The 21325-nt window shown below is 43.2% G+C and overlaps 1 pseudogene; it reads left to right on the top strand.

The window, feature by feature from the left end:
* The first annotated feature begins 6468 nt into the window (after window positions 1-6468).
* Window positions 6469-6962, top strand: LOC112668517 (olfactory receptor 3A1-like; annotated as a pseudogene).
* Window positions 6963-21325: the final 14363 nt, after the last annotated feature.

The following is a 21325-nucleotide window of genomic DNA, read 5'->3' as shown; positions in this document are numbered from 1 at the left end:
TAGGTTTCCTTTGATGCCTCTTACCAATAGCTTTGAGCCTCACTGTAAACCTTTTGCACACGTTATTAAAAGTGTCACCAAGTATGTCAGGTTTGGGCATGCTAGTGTCAACGATAGTGATTTGTTTTTTATTTTCACTCCTTTCCTTTTGTAGATTACTTAGGATTTCTTACATACACGTCTGTGGATAAAGATGATTCTACTTCTTTTTTCCTTCAATCTGAAACACTTTTATTTCTCTTTCTTGCCTAGTGCACTGCCTAGGATTTCCAGGAGGATGTTGAATAGAAGTGGTGAACATCCATACCTTGTTTCTCAAACTTTGTTCGAGGAGGAAGGGGTGGGTTGGCTGGGGGAAGGTGAGTGTGTGTGTGTGTGTGTGTGTGTGTGTGTGTGTGTGTATCTTTCAGCATTAGGTATCATGTTAGCTGTAGGACGTTTGTAGATTCCCTTTATCAGTTTAAGAAATTTTCCCTCTAGGCCTAGTTCTCTGAGAGCGTTTCTCATGAGCGGTTGTTGGATTTTGTCTAATGCATTTCTTCTGCATCTATTGAAATGATGGCATGTTCTCTCTCTTTTGTTTTCTTAATATGATGAATGACCCTGATTTTATTTTATTTATTTATTTTTTGATTTTTTTATTTTATTTTATTTTATTTTTTTAGTTAAAACCAATCTTTCATTCTTGGGATAAGGTCACGATTGTATGATCCTCTTTATATATTGTTGGACTGAATTAGCTAATATTTAATCAAGTTTTTTCTGTGTCACTTCATGAAGGACTTTTATCTAGGGTTTTCTTTTCTTAGGAATGTCTCCATGTGGTGTTAGTGTTGTGTAATGCTGGACTCATAAAATGATTTGGGAAGGGTTTCCCCTCCTCTGATTTCTGAAAGAATTTGGATAGGATTGGTAATATTTCTCCGTTAAGTATTTGGTTGTATCTACCAGTAAAGCCATGTGGGCCTGGAGTTTTCTGTTCCATTTCTCTCATAGACTTCGAGATATTCAGGTTTTCTATTTCTTCTCGAGTCAGTTTAGGTAAATTGTGTTGTTCAAAATATTTGTCCATTTCCTCTATGTTGGGAAACGTATCCACAAATATTATTCCTGATAATCCCCTGGTTACATTCTTTTTAAAAAATCCGTTTTCTTGTTTCTTTTTAAATACTTTAGTTATTTATTCATGAGAAACAGAGAGAGAGAGAGAGAGAGAGAGAGAGAGGCAGAGACACAGAGGAGAAGCAGGCTCCATGCAGGGAGCCAGACATGGGACTCGATCCAGGGACTCCAGGACCACGCCCTGGGCTGCAGGTGGCGCTAAACCTCTGCGCCACCAGGCCTGTCCCCATTGTTTTTTTTTTTTTTTTTTTTAAGAAAGCTTTCAGTACAACCTGAAGTCTGGCATTGTGATGCCCCCAGATATGGTTTTCTTTTTTAAAATTCCCCTGGCTATTCGGGGTCTTTTCTGATTCCACACAAATCTTAAAATAATTTGTTCTAACTCTCTGAAGAAAGTCCATGGTATTTTGATAGGGATTGCATTAAACGTGTATATTGCCCTGGGTAACATTGACATTTTCACAATATTAATTCTGCCAATCCATGAGCATGGAATATTTTTCCATCTCTTTGTGTCTTCCTCAATTTCTTTCAGAAGTGTTCTATAGTTTTTAGGGTATAGATCCTTTACATCTTTGGTCAGGTTTATTCCTAGGTATCTTATGCTTTTGGGTGCAATTGTAAATGGGATTGACTCCTTAATTTCTCTTTCTTCAGTCTCATTGTTAGTGTATAGAAATGCCACTGACTTCTGGGCATTGATTTTGTATCCTGCCACGCTACCGAAATGCTGTATGAGTTCTAGCAATCTTGGGGTGGAGACTTTTGGGTTTTCTATGTAGAGTATCATGTCATCGGCGAAGAGGGAGAGTTTGACTTCTTCTTTGCCAATTTGAATGCCTTTAATGTCTTTTTGTTGTCTGATTGCCGAGGCTAGGACTTCCAGTACTATGTTGAACAGCAGTGGTGAGAGTGGACATCCCTGTCTTGTTCCTGATCTTAGGGGAAAGGCTCCTAGTGCTTCCCCATTGAGAATGATATTTGCTGTGGGCTTTTCATAGATGGCTTTTAAGATGTCGAGGAAGGTTCCCTCTATCCCTACACTCTGAAGAGTTTTGATCAGGAATGGATGCTGTATTTTGTCAAATGCTTTCTCTGCATCCAATGAGAGGATCATATGGTTCTTGGTTTTTCTCTTGCTGATATGATGAATCACATTGATTGTTTTACGGGTGTTGAACCAGCCTTGTGTCCCAGGGATAAATCCTACTTGGTCATGGTGAATAATTTTCTTAATGTACTGTTGGATCCTATTGGCCAGTATCTTGTTGAGAATTTTTGCATCCATGTTCATCAGGGATATTGGTCTGTAATTCTCCTTTTTGGTGGGGTCTTTGTCTGGCTTTGGAATTAAGGTGATGCTGGCTTCATAGAACGAATTTGGAAGTACTCCATCTCTTTCTATCTTTCCAAACAGCTTTAGGAGAATAGGTATGATTTCTTCTTTAAACGTTTGATAAAATTCCCCGGTCATCAAGACAGTGTGGTACTGGCACAAAAACAGACACATAGATCAGTGGAACAGAATAGAGAATCCAGAAGTGGACCCTGAACTTTATGGGCAACTAATATTCGATAAAGGAGGAAAGACTATCCATTGGAAGAAAGACAGTCTCTTCAATAAATGGTGCTGGGAAAATTGGACATCCACATGCAGAAGAATGAAACTAGACCACTCTCTTGCACCATACACAAAGATAAACTCAAAATGGATGAAAGATCTAAATGTGAGACAAGATTCCATCAAAATCCTAGAGGAGAACACAGGCAACACCCTTTTTGAACTCGGCCACAGTAACTTCTTGCAAGATACATCCACGAAGGCAAAAGAAACAAAAGCAAAAATGAACTATTGGGACTTCATCAAGATAAGAAGCTTTTGCACAGCAAAGGATACAGTCAACAAAACTCAAAGACAACCTACAGAATGGGAGAAGCTATTTGCAAATGACATATCAGATAAAGGGCTAGTTTCCAAGATCTATAAAGAACTTATTAAACTCAACACCAAAGAAACAAACAATCCAATCATGAAATGGGCAAAAGACATGAACAGAAATCTCACAGAGGAAGACATAGACATGGCCAACATGCATATGAGAAAATGTTCTGCATCACTTGCCATCAGGGAAATACAAATCAAAACTACAATGAGATACCACCTCACACCAGTGAGAATGGGGAAAATTAACAAGGCAGGAAACAACAAATGTTGGAGAGGATGCGGAGAAAAGGGAACCCTCTTACACTGTTGGTGGGAATGTGAACTGGTGCAGCCACTCTGGAAAACTGTGTGGAGGTTCCTCAAACAGTTAAAAATAGACCTGCCCTACGACCCAGCAATTGCACTGTTGGGGATTTACCCCAAAGATACAAATGCAATGAAACGCCGGGACACCTGCACCCCGATGTTTATAGTAGCAATGGCCACGATAGCCAAACTGTGGAAGGAGCCTTGGGGTCCAACAAAAGATGAATGGATAAAGAAGATGTGGTTTATGTATACAATGGAATATTACTCAGCTATTAGAAATGACAAATACCCACCATTTGCTTCAACGTGGATGGAACTGGAGGGTATTATGCTGAGTGAAGTAAGTCAGTCGGAGAAGGACAAACATTATATGGTCTCATTCATTTGGGGAATATAAATAATAGTGAAAGGGAATATAAGGGAAGGGAGAAGAAATGTGTGGGAAATATCAGATAGGGAGACAGAACGTAAAGACTGCTAACTCTGGGAAACGAACTAGGGGTGGTAGAAGGGGAGGAGGGCGGGGGGTGGGAGTGAATGGGTGACGGGCACTGGGGGTTATTCTGTATGTTAGTAAATTGAACACCAATAAAAAATAAATTAAAAAAAAATAAAGAAAGCTTTCAGTTTCATGTATTTTGTCTTTTGTTTTCCCATGTAACATTTTATTCACATCTGCTCTTATCTTCATTATTTCTTTCGCACTGTGTATTTAGATTTTAATTTGCTCTCCTATGTCTGATTTTCTGCAATATTGTCCTATCAGTTTTGAAAAAGGAGTGTGAAAATGTTTTTCCAATTGTGGATTCATCTATTTCTCTTTTTTTTTTCCTGTGAGTTTTCTTTCATGTATTTTGGAGCCCTGTTATTAGTAGTGCACACATATTTAGAGTTTTAGGTTTTCTTCACAAAGTGACCCCTTTATCATTAGCAAACGTCCTCTATCCAGTCATCTCCCTTGTCCCGAAGCCTACTCTGCCTATAGGTACAGCCACTCAAACTTTCTTATGATTAGAGTCTCTGTATATCTTTATCCATCTTTTTCCTAGTGTCGTGCTTCACATTTGAGGCACATTTCTTATGCTTAGCAGATAGTTTTGATTTGCCTTTTTTATGCAGTCTGGGAATCTCTGCTTTTTAGTTGCACCATGTAGACATTCACAATAAATGTAAGTAGTGACATGGCTGAGTTGAAATCTACCATCCTGCTATTTACCTTCTCTTTGTCCCATGTGTTCTGTGTTCCCCTCTCCATCTTTTCATGCCTTCTTTCAAATGAGTAATTTCTACAATTTCTTTATATATGTATAGATTTTTTAAAATAATAAATTTATTTTTTATTGGTGTTCAATTTACTAACATACAGAATAACACCCAGTGCTCATCTCGTCAAGTGCCCCCCTCAGTGCATGTCACCCATTCAGCCCCACCCCCCGCCCTCCTCCCCTTCCATATCTAGGGTTTCTAACACGTATTTGACCTTATTATGGACTGCTTTAAAATAATTTCCGATCGTTTCGCATATAAGATGAGAACATGACAACAGTATACCTCCAATTACCCAGACAGTATGTTTGTGCTATTGCTGTCTTTCATTTCATTCCCTATGGAGGTTACAAAGCCCACATCATGTTGTGAATACTTTTGCTTTAAATGGTTTGCTATGGTCGAAAGAAATTTTAAAGAGAGAAAACATATTTTATATTCACCCACATACTTCCCGTGTCTGGAACTGTGCGTTACTGCCCGTAGATCCAAGCTCCCATCTGGTATCACTCTTCCTCGTGGAGAATGTTCTTTAGCATTTCTCGTAGTGCAGGCTTTCTGCTGACAACAAAGGATCTCAGCTTCTGTATGTCACCAAAAACCTTTATTTTGCCTTTTTTGTTGGGGGTGGTGGACTGTTGTATTGTATGTTAAGTCCATTAGCATACAATAAGCCATTAACTTACAAGAAGACTTAACATACAATAAGCCATTTTAAGGTGAAAATTCTGTGGCATTTAGTACGTTCACATGTGAAATGATTGCCTAGCAAGGCTGGCACCATGAGAGCAGCCAGAGAAAAGGGATCAGTTCGCCGAGGGCGGGAGGGCAGAGCCGTCTCCTGCGGAGGCAGGCAACGGGCCAGGGTGTCTGCTACTGCGGGTCCATGTGCAGATGTGATTCGGGGCACGGAGCTGCCGGACTTGTTGCCTGATGACAGAGGAGAGGAGACAGCGTATCACAGAGGGCCTGGTGGGCCTTGGGCAGGACTGTGGCTTTGACCCTAAGTGCCATGGCACCAGGAGGTCCAGAGCAGGAGAAGGAGGGACACGATGAATGTCTTATCACTGATCCTAGGTTGGGCTCTGCTTGGTGGGTGCTGGGGAAGTAAGGGGTCCGGTGCGGATGATTACAGGGTCTAGGCTCCTCATTCAATAGGCGTTTCTGGGGGGTCCCTGTGTGGCTCAGCAGTTTAGTGCCTGCCTTTGGCCCAGGGCATGATCCTGGAGTCCCGGGATCAAGTCCCACGTTGGGCTCCTGGCATGGAGCCTGCTTCTCCCTCCTCCTGTGTCTCTGCCTCTCTCTCTATGTCTCTCATGAAAAAGTAAATAAATAAATCTTAAAAAAAACACATAGGCGTTTCAGAGGGATCGACTGACACCCTTACGGGAGGTGGGCACACCGAGGCTTCCAGGTCGTGCACTTCTCTGGTTGTGGGGTTACCATTCTGGCTCCCCTGGCCTCCACCTCACCACCGGTCCCCCGAGCCTAACCTCACTCCTTCTATTCTGAGTCTCATTGTCCTAAGCTTGGAACCTGTCTTCTTTCTCCCTGGACCTTCCCTCGTCCCCACTCCCTCTTGTAAATTGGAACCTCGGTTAGATCCTCATGTGACACTGAGTCAATTCGACAGGTTTCCATGCGTGACTCCATGCAGCTGAGGAATGAGACCCTAGGGTCCCAGTTTCTTCTGGAAGGGCTGGCTGGCACAGAGTTGAGGCCCTTGTTCTTCGAGATCTTTCTGCTGGTCTACATCTTGGCTGTGGTTGGGCACCTGGGCATCGTCAGCCTTGCTGTCCTGGACTCCCAACTCCACCCCTCCCCCGATGTACTTCTTAGCCAACCTGTCGCTGCTGGACACTGCCTATATCTCCAACACGGTGCCCCGGCACTGGCACGCCTGCTGGCAGCAGTGTGGCCTGTGCCCCACGGAGCTTGCCTCACCCAGATGATCTTCACTCACGTCCTAGCACCTGGGAGTGCCTCCTGACCACAGCTGTGGCCGGCGATCGCTCTATGGCCCTCTGCCAGCTGCTGCACTACTGAGACCTCATGGGCCAGGGGACCTGCATGGGGCTGGCCACCACCGTCTGCCTGCTCGCCTTGGCCAGCGCCCACCCACAGCACCCTGGCTGCTCTGCTCCAGCTCCATGGGCCTCGCCTCCTCACTCACTTCTTCTGCGACCTCCGCCCCCCGACCAAGCTCTCTTGCTCCCACACGCGGGCCACCAAGCTTCCCCTGTTCTTCTTCAGTTTTGCGGTGGCCCTCGCACTCCAGGCCATAGTTGTGCCCTGGAAGCATTTCTGTCCTGGTGTTTGATCCGAACGCGTTGTTTCCTATGTGCGGAGGCGAAACGTGGTCATTGGCTGAGTTGTGCACTTCCATAAACTTATAAAGTGACACTGGGAACATGCCCTCTGGGGTCTCACCACCCAGAGAGAACCCTGGGAACATCTTGCTGATTGTTTCCAGGTTTTTTTTTGGAACCATGAAGGTATGCGCATGCAGAATTCCAAGGAGGACAGCAAAACTTGAATCACAGGGTGTTCACACTTCCCGGTGCTTAGACATGTTGCAGTTTTGCCCACAAGGATACACACTCACTATAAAATCATTCATGCCTTACCCCAAGGTGTGTTGTTAGAAAGTAAAAATGCCTCATCACCTCAGGGTTTGTGGTAACCACGATGAACACTTTCGTGTGCGTTCTTGCAGCTCTTTCCCCAGGATATAGTGACCTGCATCCGTGACTCTTTTTTACATCCATAGGATCCTACTGATAAAGTAGGCAGGTTAGACATGAGCTGCAGGCAGGGGCGGTGACAGTAGGGGACACGTTAGAAGCCTGAGGGCACAGGATCCTGATTGTGGCTTTGAAGGCCTTGCCTTGGGGCTTCCAAGGGGGAGGAGTGGGAGGAGAGGAGGAGGGAACAGGAGAGGGAAGAGTGGAGGAGGGGGCAGGGGAGGAGGGAAAAGGGAAAGGAGAGGGGAGAGGGAAGGGGGAAGAAGGAGGAGGGGAAAAGTTGAAGTGGAAGGAGGGAGATGGGGAGGAGGAGGGGAAAGGGGGAGGAGGGAGAAGGGGGAGGGCTGCTGACAGACCAGGACCCACAGGTGCAGGCCATGTGATCTCCGCTTCCACATCACGCCCAGGGTCACCAATGGCTCTATTATCACAGATGTACACTGGGTTTCACCCCCACCCCAACTGGAAGGAGCCCCTTAGATGATGAGACAAAACCTTGGTCGGAGACCCTGCCACCAGCCATGACCTGTGACCTCTGCAAACATACAAGGAAAGCCCCCCCACCCCCAGCGGGGGTGCAATCGCCTGGCACCTCTCCTGCCTTGAGACTGTACTGTCCTTAATAAGCTACTTTGTGCTGTCACCTTCCTTCTGGCTGGCTTTCTGTGAGCGTGGGTCCTCGTGTCACTCTCTCGTGGGGGATCCGAGAACCGAGACACCCGTGCACACAAGCAGACTCCACCACTCGCAGCAATACTGAGCCCCAAACTGGCTGCCTCTGATTCTTTTCCTGCAGAATCCAGGTTCCCGCCATTTGTACAACTTCCTGCTGGGCTCTTTGTCTTCTTGTGTCTTTATGTCTAGGAGTTATTTGCATTTTAAAGGTATTAGCTTTAGTCTACCATTTGGGTTACTGACATTTTCCTGACTGGTTGCTTGTCGTTTTATCTTATTTATCATGTTTTCTTCCATAACAGAGCTCAGCACCTTTGTGTAATTAGACACTGGTGTTTTCTGTTGTTTATTCGATTTTTCCTTCTGGATTTTGCATCCTGCTTTGTTTACTATTTCACTCATGAATGCTTTGTTCACCTGAGTCCCAGTTGGATGCTTTTATGGTGTCTCTAACCACAAATCACTTGACACTTCCTTGGATCCAGACACTGGTTCATTTTTGTTCACACGTGGCTTCTGGGTTTTGTATCGTACACACATTTCTTCATCAGGGCTTTCTCCTTTGACTTTAATGGTTTCATATTTCCAATTTAATTGTATGCTTTCATTTTTTTCCGACTTCAGCGTTGATCCTTTTGGAAATTTATTTTTCTGTAAAAGGCAAGTTCAAGACCAGCTTTCATTCTCTTCTGACTTGAATAATCCCAATAAATTCACCATTGTTCTTTACATACTCTTTCTCTTTAAAAAAGATCTATGTATTTGCTTGGGGGTGGAAGATGGAGAGCATTGTCAAGCAGACCCACCGCTGAATGCCGAACCCCATGTGGGGCTCGATCCCACATCCCTAAAATCATGACCTGAGCTGAAACCAAGAGTCGGATGCTTACTCAACTAAGCCACTCAGGGGCTCCTTATGGACACTTTCAAGCTTGGTGTCACTCTGGCTCCTGACTCTTAGATTTACACCTTTTCCCCAGTCACATCTCTGGTTGGTTCCTTAGAACACTGCTTGTGTCCTGGATGATAAACCCTACCTTCCCATGAGAACATGGGTCCTGCTTCTGATTTTGGACATCAATTTGCAGCCCCCTATCATGGCCCTTCTCCTCATATCTTTCACTTTATAGCAGAGGAATGCTCCCTCATGCCCTAACCAGGTAATGTGCTATCGTCACAGAAATCTGGATAAATATGCCATGGAGGAATTTACAGTCCTTACAAAATTAGGAGCTCAATTACCTGAAAACTCTACCAACAGTATAACTAAGACTGTGTATACTTACGCATATCTATGTGTATGCAATCTCTTGAAACAAAATATTTGTAACAGAATTATTAATAAAGTCTTTTTATAAAAAAAAAAGAAGTAAAGGAAAAACCCAAATGTTTGGAAAACCAAAGCTGGGGCATCACAATGCCTGACTTCAAGCAATATTACAAAGCTTTGATCATCAAGACAGTATGGTGCTGGCACAAAAACAGACACACATAGATCCATGGAACAGAGTAGAGAATGCAGAAATGGACCCTCAACTCTGTGGTCAACTCATCTTTGACAAAGCAGGAAAGAATATCCACCGGAAAAAAGACAGTCTCTTCAATAAATGGTGCTGGGAAAATTGGACACCCACACACCGAAGAATGAAACTGGACCATTCTCTTACACATTACACAAAGACAAACTCAAAATGGATGAAAGACCTATGTGTGAGACAGGAGTCCACCAACATGCTAGAGGAGAACACAGGCAGCAACCTCTTTGACCTCGGCTACAGCAACTTCTTGCCAGACACATCTATTAAGGCAAGGGAAACAAAAGTGAAAATGGACCATTGGGACTTAATCAGGATAAAAAGCTTTCGCACAGCAAAAGAAAGAGTCGACAAAACCAAAAGGCAACCTATAGAACTGGAGAAGTTATTTGCAAATGACATATCAGATAAAGGGCTAGGATCCACGATCTATAAAGAACTTATCAAACTCAACACCTAAAAGACAAACAATCCAGTCAAGAAATGGGCAGAAGACATGAACAGAAATTTCCCCAAATAAGACCTACACATGGCCAACGAGCAAAGGAAAAAATGCTCCACATCTCTTGCCATCAGGGAAACACAGATCAAAACCACAATGCGGCATCACTTTACACCAGTGAGAATGGCTAAAATTAAGACAGGAAACAACAAATGTTGGAGAGGATGCGGAGAAAGGGGAACCTTTTCGTACTGTTGGTGGGAATGTGAACTGGTGCAGCCACTCTGGAAAACTGTGTGGAGGCTCCGCAAAGAGTTAAAAATAGAGCTGCCCTACGACCCAGCAATTGTACTGCTGGGATTTACCCCACAGATACAGGTGCAGTGAAACGCCGGGACACCTGCAATGTTGATAGCAGCAATGTCCACAACAGCCAAACTGTGGAAGGAGCCTCGGTGTCCATCGAAAGATGAATGGATAACGAAGCTGTGGTCTATGTATACAATGGAATATTCCTCAGCCATCAGAAAGGATGAATGCCTCCCATTTACATCGATGTGGATGCTGAGTGAAATAAGTCAATAAGTATAAGAAAATTATATGGTTTCACTCATATGTGGAATATAAGAAGTAGTGAAAAGGATTAGAGGGAAGGGAGGAAACCGAGTGGGGAACAATTAGAGAGGAAGACAAGCCATGAGAGACTCCTGACTCTGGGAAACAAAGGGTTGCAGATGGGGAGGTGGATGGGGTGATGGAGTAACTGGGTGACAGGCACTGAGGAGGGCACTTGATCGGATGAGCACTGGGTGTTGTACTATAGGTTGGCAAGTTCAATTTAAGTAAAATAAAAATTTTTTAAAAGAAAAACAGTGTTGAAAGTGGGCATCCTTTCTTGCACCTGATCTTAGAGGGAAAGCTTTCAGTCTTTTACCACTGAGTGTGATGTTAGCTGTGGGTTTTTCATAAATTCCCTTTATCATGTCTAGGAAGTTCCCTTAAATTCGTAGGGTTTTTAAATGTTTTTAACATGAAAGGGTGTTGGATTTTGTCAAAAACTGTATCTGTACCAATTGAGATGATTGGGCTTTTTCTTTTGTTTTATTGATTCACTGGTAAGTTTCACATATGGAACCACATTTGCATTCCTAGAACAAAACTCACTTGGTGATTCTGTGTGTGATTCTTTTTTAAAAAAGATTTATTTATTTATTTATTTATTTATTTATTTATTTCAGCACGGACGTGATTCGTGGGGAAGGGTAGAGGGAGAGGGAGAATCCTTGAGCTGGGAGCCTGACATGGGGCTCTGTCTCAGGACCCTGAGATCATGACCTGACCTGAGCTAAAATCAAGTCAGCCCCTTAACCAAATGAGCCACCCAGGCACCCCTGTATGCAATTCTTCTAATATGTTACTGGATTCTGTTTGCTAGGATTGTGTTGAAGATTTTTGCATATATAATTATAAGGGATATTGATCTTTAGTTTTTTTCTCATCTTTGATTTGGCATTGGGATCAGGGTAACGTCAGCCTCATAGACTGAGTTACCTGTTCCCTCCTCTTCTGTTTTTTGAAATTAAGGGGGATCAATGTTAATTCTACTTTAAATGTTTGGTAGAAAAAAAATAAAAGTTTGGTAGAATTTTCAAGTGAAGACTTTCGGTCAGGTATTTTCATTCACTGGGGAATTTTTTTAATGGATTCAATCTCTTTACTCTTAAAGATTTGTTCAAGGGCAGCCTGGGTGGCTCAGTGGTTTAGCGTCGCCTTCGGCCCAGGGTGTGATCCTGGAGACCCAGGATCCAGTCCCCTGTGGTGCTCCCTGCATGGAGCCTACTTCTCCCTCTGCCTGTCTCTCTGCCTCTCTGTCTCTGTCTGTCTGTCTGCCTGTCTGTCTCTCTCTCCCTGTGTTTTCCTTGAATAAAAAAATAAAATCTAAAAGAAAAGATTTGTTCATATTTTCTTACCCAAATATCCATATGTTTTACTCCTTCACTTCTTTCAAGTCTTTCCTCAGATGTTTACTTCTCGTTTTTTTAAGATTTTATTTTTTTATTCACGAGAGACACACAGACACATAGAGAGAGAGGCAGAGACAGAGGCAGAGGGAGAAGCAGGCTCCATACAGGGAGCCTGATGTAGGACTCAGTCTTGGGACTCTGGGATCATATCATGGGCCAAAGGCAGGTGCCAAACTGCTGAGCCACCCAGGGATCCCAAATGCTGACTTCTCAACAAAGTTTTCCCTGGCCCCTATATCTATAATGAACCCCCACCTCCAACTCTTATCTCTTTTCCATGCTCTTTTTCCCTTAGTAATCAATGCCATTTTATATACTATTTATTTACCAAATTTTTTGTCTGCCCCTCTACAAGAATATAAGCTCCATGAGGCAACAATCCCTGCCTGGATTGTTCACCACTGCAGGCCTAGTGCCTAGGAATAACAGATATTCAATTAATATTTGTGGAATAAGAGTATGAATATATCAATATAGCTGGAACTCAGTGAGGGAACAATTCCTAGATGAGCTGGAGCCTTATAGGCTATAGTATTGAATATGGATTTTAGTTTGAAGTGAAATAGAAGGCATAGGAAGGTACCAAAAACTTAAATACCATCTTATTTAAGTTTAAGATTAATCTGGAAAATATATTTGAGGGGGACTATGTTGAAGTCAGAAATCAGAAACTTTATTGTCAATAGGTTTCAGGAGAGAAATGAAGATGCCTGAATTAGGATTTCAGCAGTGGAAATGGAGAAAAGTTGATGAATTCAAGACATATTTTGAATATAAATGAGACAGAACTAGTAAATGGATTAGATATGAAGGGGAGACAATAGGTCGGTGACAATGATCTTCATTAAAGCCATCTTAGATCTTTTCGACAAGACCAGCCAGCAGCTGAATATCACCAACTCACCACACTTGATAGCACAAAGAACAGAATTAGTCAGGTGAGCCTTAACCAAATTTCTGATGCAAAAAAAATGTAGAATACAATACAATGATTATTGTTTTAAACCAGAATATTTTTAGGTAGTTTATTACACAGATCAGCTCATCGAAACAACACTCTCATCAGGAACAATTAGAAAAGCTAGTGAATTCTAAAATCATATTTTTAAATGCATGGAACTTCAGAAGCAGTAAGGATTAAAGGGAGTAAAATTCCAGAGAGGGGAGTACTATATGCTGAATATCTGTGTCCCTCCTAAAAGTCATATGTTGAAACCTAATTCCCAATATGATGTTATTTGGAGGCAGGGCCTTTGGGAGGTCATCAACCCATACGAACTAGGGGTGGTGGAAGGGGAGGAGGGCAGGGGGTGGGGGTGAATGTGTGACGGGCACTGAGGGGGCACTTGACGGGATGAGCACTGGGTGTTATTCTGTATGTTGGCAAATTGAACACCAATAAAAAATATATTTATTATTAAAAAAAAGTCATAAGGGTTTAACTCCCATGAATGGGATTAGTTCCCTTATACAAGAGACCATAAAGAGCTCCCTCAGCCCCTCCTCTATGTGAGGACACAGCAAGCAGATGGCTGTCTGTGAACAAGGAAGCAGGCCATCACCAGATACCAACCCTACCAATACCTTGATCTTGGATTTCCAGCCTTCAGAACTGTGAGAAATATCTGTTATTATAAATCACCTGGACTGTGGCATTTGGTAATAGCAGCCTGAATGGACTAAGACAGAAATTAGTACTGACAAGTGCCGCTGTAACAAATTATCTCAAAAATATGGAAGCAGCTTTGGAACTGGGTAATCAGTAGGGGATGGAGTTTTGAAGTGCGTACTAGAAAAAGCTTATATTGCCACAAACAGACAACCAAGGACAATTCTGGTGAGACCTCAGAAAGAAAAAAGGAGAGCCATGGAGAAAGCCACAGTCTTCATAATCATGAGCAGGATATGGGTAGAATGTGGATAATAAAGGTCATTTTGATGTGGTCTCAGACAGAAATGGGGAATATATTATTGGGCACTGGAGGAAAGGCTATCCTTGTTATAAAGTGGCAAAGAGCCTTGCTGAATCATGTTTGTGTCCTAGTGTTTTGTGAAAGACAGAGTTTACCAGCAATGAAATTAGATATTTAGCCAAAGAAATTTCTAAGCAAAGTGTTGAAAGGGCAGCTTGTCCCTCCTGATTGCTTAGTAAAACTTGAGAAGAAAGAAGTGGTTTAAAGACAATTTTTAAGCAATAAGGAAGCATAACTTAAAGATTGGGAAAATCCGGGCACCTGGGTGGCTCAGTGGTTGAGCATCTGCCTTCAGCTCGGGTCATGGTCCCAGGATCCTGGGATCGAGTCCCTGCAGGGAGCCTGCTTCTCCCTCTGCTTAGTCTCTGCCTGTCTGCATGTGTCTCCCATGAAGAAAAAATAAAATCTTTAAAAAAAAGATTTGGACAATCCTCAGCCTAACCATATTGCAAAAAATGAAACACGAAGAATGTGGCCAAGTGACCATTTGATTCAGAAATGAGTATGGATTAGCGATCTCAATATAAGTGAAGCACTATTCTTTAAGACAATGGAAGAATGACCTCAAGGGTGCTTCAGAAATCTTCAGGACTAACCCTCTCATTACAAGCCTAGAGTACATGGGGTTTGGGGGGCTTGACTGCTTCCACCTAGGTTTATTTTATATTTTAAATATTTTATTTATTTATTCCAGAGAGACACAGAATAAGAGAGGCAGAGACACAGGCAGAGGGAGAAGCAGGCTCCATGCACAAAGCCTGATGTGGGATTTGAACCTGGGACTCCAGGATCATGCCCTCGGCCAAAGGCATACACTCAACCGCTGAGCCACCACGGTGTCCCTCCCCCTAGGTTCTAAAAGACAGGGTCCCCAGCACAACCTCAGGCATGCAATCCCAGCCCAGGAGAGCTTCTGGGCCCCAGCAGAGAGCAGCTGCAGGGCCATCCCACCAAGCTACGTGGTGACACTGCCATCCCCGTGGACCTGGAAGACAGAGCATCAAGCTAAAGATTATTCTTGAGCCTTAAGGCCTACTGGAATTTGCCCCATTAAGCTTTGGACTTACTTGGGATCTGTCAGTCTTTTCTTCATTCCTATTTATCCCATTTAGAATGAAAAAGTCTATTTTATGCCTATCCCACCATTGTATTTTGGAAGCACACAACACGTATAATTTCACAGGTTCACCGATGGAGAGGAATTTGCCTCAGCTCATACTTTGAGTCTTACCCAATCTGATTTAGATGACATCTACATAAGACTTGGCCTTCGACTTTAGAGTTCTTGCTGTAATGGCTAACATTTTTGGGGCAACTACAATACAATGAATGCATTTTGCGTGCAAAGAGGGACATGAATTTCGAAGAGCCAGAGTAGAATGCTATGATCTGAATGTTTGTGTCCCCCCCAGAATCCACATATTGATCCCTAACTAGCAGTGTGATAGTATTAGGAGGTGAGGTCTCTGAGAGATGATTAAGTCATAAAGGTGGAGCCCTCATGAAAGGGATTAGCGCCCTTATGGAAGAGACCCCAGAAAGCACCCTCGTCCCAGCTGCCCTGTGAGAATACAATGAGAAGAATGTCATCTATGGACCAGGAAGCAGGCCCTCGCCAGGCACGGAATCTGCCAGCACTTGATCTTGGACTTCGAGCCTCAAGAGCTGTGAGAAATACACGTCTGTTGATTATCAGCCACCCAGTCGGTGGTATTTTTGTTATAGCTGCGTGAACAACCTAAGACAGGGAGAAACGTTTAGATATGAGCTGAGGAACTGCAGCTGCTTTTTGCTTAAAGGATATGCTGGCTCTAGTTGAAGGATAGAAGCTGAGAATCTGAACTTGACACATACAGAAACCTACTGGTAAGGGTCAGAAAAAAGATGAGACTTTCTGGTCCTCAAACCAATAGCTGCTCTCCCCCAAGGCATGTGCATAGTTCTAAAGCTGCACAGGGTTAGAGGCTACAGACCTAAGCTGAGCAGTGGTAGGCATTTTCTGTAGTCTCACTGTGCTTGGGAAACAAAGTCCTGCTAAATGAGAGGCCCTGGAAACACAACCAACAAAATTGAAAGCCTTAGAAGGACTGATGAATTTACAGTGTTCATCAGCAATCACTTTTTCCCCAGGAAAAATTTCAGATCTCAATGCAGATAGAGGCTGATGGTTGCTGTTAGTGGGTAGAAAAGTCAGCAGAACTTTAAGTGGTCAAGTGGTACTGAAGTGACAACACTGGAGAGTTGGGGGATATATTAGTTTGCTAAGGTGCCGTGACAAAGTACAAGGAGGGCAGCCCTAGTGGCTCAGTGGCTTAGTGCCGCCCTCAGCCCAGGGCTTGATCAAGTCCCATGTGGGGCTCCCTGCGTGGTGGAGCATGCTTCTCCCTATGCCTGTGTCTTTGCCTCTCTCTCTCTCTCTCTCTCTGTGTGTCTTTTATGAATAAATGGGTAAAATCTAAAAAAAAAAAGTACAACAAATTTACTGTCTTGTAACAATCAAAATTGATTCGCTTCCATTTCACAAGGTCAGAAGGCCAAAATCAAGAAATTTGCAGGCCATACTCTCTATGAAAGCTCTAGGAAACTGTTTCATGCCTTTCTCCTAGTTTCTGATGGTTGCCAACAATCCTTGACATTCCTTGGCTTATAGAGGCATCGCTTGAATCTTTGCCTCCATCTTCATGTGGCATTCCTCTTTCTGTGTCAGTGTCTATGTCTCTTCCTTCTTTTTTAAAAGATCTATTTATTTGATAGAGAGTGCATGTAGGGGGAGGGGCATAGGGTGAGAATCCCACACAGTCTCTCCGCAGAATGCCGAGCCTGACATGGGGCTGAATCTTGTGAGCCCAAGATCACAACTTGAGCTGAAATCAAGAGTCAGACCCTCAACCAACTGTGCCACTCTCGTGCCCCTCTTCTTCTCTAATGAGGATATCAGTCATATTGGATTTAGGGTGCATTGTACTCCAGTATGAGCTTGCCTTCTTTACTTGATTACATGTACAAAGACCCTATTTCCAAATAAGGTCATACTCACAGGTAACAGGGGTTAGAACTAGAGCATATTTTTTGGGAGGGGGGTCACAATTTAGTTCATAACAAGGGACCTCAAATACTCAGTTGGTCCTCACCTCAAGGCATATTTATATTTACTACATATCAATAGAATGGAGGAGAGAAATCACAAGACGATTTCAATAAACACAGGAAAAGCATTTGACAAAATCCAACACCCTTTATGATCAAAATACTCACCAACCTAAAAATAGGGGTGCCTGGCTGGCGAAGTGGGTGGAGCATGTGACTCTTGATCTCCAGATCATGAGTTCATGCCCCACTTTAGGAGTAGAGATTTTTTTTAAACAAAATGTTTTAAAAAATAGAAAGGAAGTTCATCAGCATTATAAAGTGTATGCATGAAAAACTCACAGCTAACATCATACTTAATAATGAAAGACTGAAATCTTTTTCCTTAAGACCAGAAACAAACAAAGGATGTCAGGACTTGTTTCTTTTTTTTTTTAATTTATAAATTTATTTTTTATTGGTGTTCAATTGGCCAACATATAGAATAACCTCCAGTGCTCATCCCATCAAGTGCCCCCCTCAGTGCCCGTCACCCAGTCCTCCCCACCCCCTGCCCACCTCCCCTTCCCCCACCCGTAGTTCGTTTCCCAGAGTCAGGGGTGTCTCATGTTCTGTCTCCCTTTCTGATATTTCCCACTCATTTTTTCCTCCTTTGCCCTTTATTCCCTTTCACTATTTTTTATATTCCACAGATGAATGAGACCATGTAATGTTTGTCCTTCTTCGAGTGACTTATTTCACTCAGCATAATACCCTCCAGTTCCATCCATGTTGAAGCAAATTGTGGGTATTTCTCGTTTCTAATGGCTGAGGAATATTCCATTGTATACATAGGCCGCATCTTCTTTATCCATCATCTTTTGATGGACACCGAGGCTCCTTTTACAGTTTGCCTACTGTGGACATTGTTGCTATAAATATCGGGGTGCAGGTGTCCTGGCGTTTCACTGCATCTGTATCTTTGGGGTAAATCCCCAGCAGTGCAATTGCTGGGTCGTAGGGCAGATCTATTTTTAACTCTTTGAGGAACCTTCACACAGTTTTCCAGAGTGGCTGCACCAGTTCACATTTTCACCAACAGTGCAAGAGGGTTCCTCTTTCTCCACATCCTCTCCAACATTTGTGGTTTCTTGCCTTGTTAATTTTCCCCATTCTAACTGGGGTGAGGTGGGATCTCATTGTGGTTTTCATTTGTATTTCCCTGAGGCCAGTGATGCAGAGCATTTTCTCATGTGCTTGTTGGCCATGTCTATGTCTTCCTCTGTGAGATTTCTGTTCATGTCTTTTGCCCATTTCATGATTGGATTGTTTGTTTCTTTGGTGTTGAGTTTAAGAAGTTCTTTATAGATCTTGGAAACTAGCCCTTTATCTGATACGTCATTTGCAAATATCTTCTCCCATTCTGTAGGTTGTCTTTGAGTTTTGTTGACGGTATCCTTTGCTGTGCAAAAGCTTCTTATCTTGATGAAGTCCCAATAGTTCATTTTTGCTTTTGTTTCTTTTGCCTTCGTGGATGTATCTTGCAAGAAGTTGCTGTGGCCAAGTTCAAAAAGGGTGTTGCCTGTGTTCTCCTCTAGGATTTTGATGGAATCTTGTCTCACATTTAGATCTTTCATCCATTTTGAGTTTATCTTTGTGTCTGGTGCAAGAGAGTGGTCTCGTTTCATTCTTCTGCATGTGGATGTCCAATTTTCCCAGCACCATTTACTGAAGAGACTGTCTTTCTTCCAGTGGATAGTCTTTCCTCCTTTGTCGAATATTAGTTGACCATAAAGTTCAGGGTCCACTTCTGGATTCTCTATTCTGTTCCATTGATCTATGTGTCTGTTTTTGTGCCAGTACCACACTGTCTTGATGACCACAGCTTTGTAGTACAACCTGAAATCTGGCATGGTGATGCCCCCAGCTATGGTTTTCTTTTTTAAAATTCCCCTGGCTATTCGGGGTCTTTTCTGATTCCACACAAATCTTAAAATAATTTGTTCTAACTCTCTGAAGAAAGTCCATATGGTATTTTGATAGGGATTGCAGCGCGCGCCCCGCACTCCAGGAGCAGCTCGGAGGGGTTCGGGCGGAGGCTCCGCGGAGAGGTGGCTGCCCAGCTGGGAGTGTGAATCCAACAGCGCAGGCCCCGGAGCACAGGGCACTGGGACACAGCCCAGGATCCGGCCTCCCCCGGGGACAGGCAGAGGCCGGGAGGGCCCAGGACCGCAAGGACGCTCCTGCCCCGAGCTGAATAGATCAGAGGCCCCGCCCTGGAGCCTCCAGGCCCTGCAGACGGAGAGCTCTGTAGTTACTGCGGGAGCTGACTCCAGGGCTCCAGAGCTGGCCCCGCCACTGCGGTTGTTCATCCTGAGGCCTCACGGGGTAAGGCCACTGAGCCCTGCACCAGGCAGGGGGCAGAGCAGCTCCCCCAAGTGCTAACACCTGAGAATCAGCACAGCAGCCCCCTCTCCCAGGAGACCAGCTACACAGACAGGGGAAAATCAAGTTATTGATCAAACACCACTGGAAAGTCCCAGGGGAAGTCGAGGGATTTACAGTATATGGAATCAAAGGATACTCCCCCTTGTGTTTTGTTTTCTGTTTGCTTCCCCCCCTTTTTTTCTTTTCTTCTCTTTTTTCCTTCTTCTTTTTTTTTCCTTTTTTTTTCTTTTTCTTATCTTCTTTCTCTTCTCTCTTTCTCCTTTTCCCAATACAACTTCTTTTTGGCCAGTCTGCACTGAGCAAAATGACTAGAAGGAAAAAACTCACCTCAAAAGAAAGAAGCAGAAACACTCCTCTCTCCCACAGACTTACAGAATTCGGATTACAATTCGATGTCAGAAACCCAATTCAGAAGCACTATTATACAGCTACTGGTGGCTCTAGAAAAAAGCATAAAGGACTCAAGAGACTTCATGACTGCAGAATTTAGAGCTAATCAGGCAGAAATTAAAAATCAATTGAATGAGATGCAATCCAAACTAGAATTCCTAACGACGAGGGTTAACGAGGTGGAAGAACGAGTGAGTGACATAGAAGACAAGTTGATGGCAAAGACGGAAACTGAGGAAAAAGAGAAAAACAATGAAAAGATCATGAGGATAGATTAAGGGAAATAAATGACAGCCTCAGGAACAAAAATCTACTTTTAATTGGGGTTCCCGAAGGTGCCAAAAAGCACAGAAGTCCAGAATATGTATTTGAACAAATCATAGCTGAAAACTTTCCTAATCTGGGAAGGGAAACAGGCATTCAGATCCAGGAAATAGAGACATCCACCCCTAAAATCAATAAAAACCTCTCAACACCTCCACATCTAATAGTGAAGCTTGCAAATTTCAAAGATAAAGAGAAGATCCTTAAAGCAGCAAGAGATCCCTAACTTATATGGGGAGAAATATCATATTAACAGCAGACCTCTCCTCAGAGACCTGGAAAGCCATAAACGGCTGGGAGGATATATTTACGGTCCTAAATGAGAAGAACTGCAGCCAAGAATACTTTATCCAGCAAGGCTCTCATTCAGAATAGAAGGAGACATAAAGAGCTTCCAAGATAGGCAGGAACTGAAAGAATATGTGACCACAAAGCCAGCTCTGTAAGAAATTTTAAGGGGGACTCTGTTAAAGAAAGAGAAAGTCCAAGGGAACAATCCACAAAAACAGGGACAAAATAGGTATCATGATGACATTAAATTGATATCTTTCAATAGTAACTCTGAATGTGAATGGGCTTAATGACCCCATCAAAAGGTGCAAGGTTTCAGACTGGATAAAAAGGCAGGACCCATCTATTTGCTGTCTACAAGAGACTCATTTTAGACAGAAGGACACCTACAGCCTGAAGATAACAAGTTGGAGAACCATGTACCATTCAAGTGGTCCTCAAAAAAAGCAGGGGTAGCCATCCTTATATCAGATAAACTAAAGTTTACTGCGAAGACTGTAGTGAGAGATGAAGAGGGACACTATATCGTACTTAAAGGATCTATCCAAGAAGAGGACTTAACAATCATCAATATATATGCCCCGAATGTGGGAGCTGCCAAGTATACAGTTAATAACCAAAGTTAAGACCTACTTAGATAATGATACACTTATACTTGGTGACTTCAATCTAGTGCTTTCTACAATCGATAGGTCTTCTAAGCACAACATCTGCAAAGAAACAACAGCTTTAAATGATACACTGGACCAGATGGATTTCACAGATATTTAC

This window comes from Canis lupus, chromosome X, assembly GCF_003254725.2.
Source record: "Canis lupus dingo isolate Sandy chromosome X, ASM325472v2, whole genome shotgun sequence".
Lineage (NCBI taxonomy): Eukaryota > Metazoa > Chordata > Mammalia > Carnivora > Canidae > Canis > Canis lupus.
This window is presented reverse-complemented; position numbering and strand designations above follow the sequence as displayed.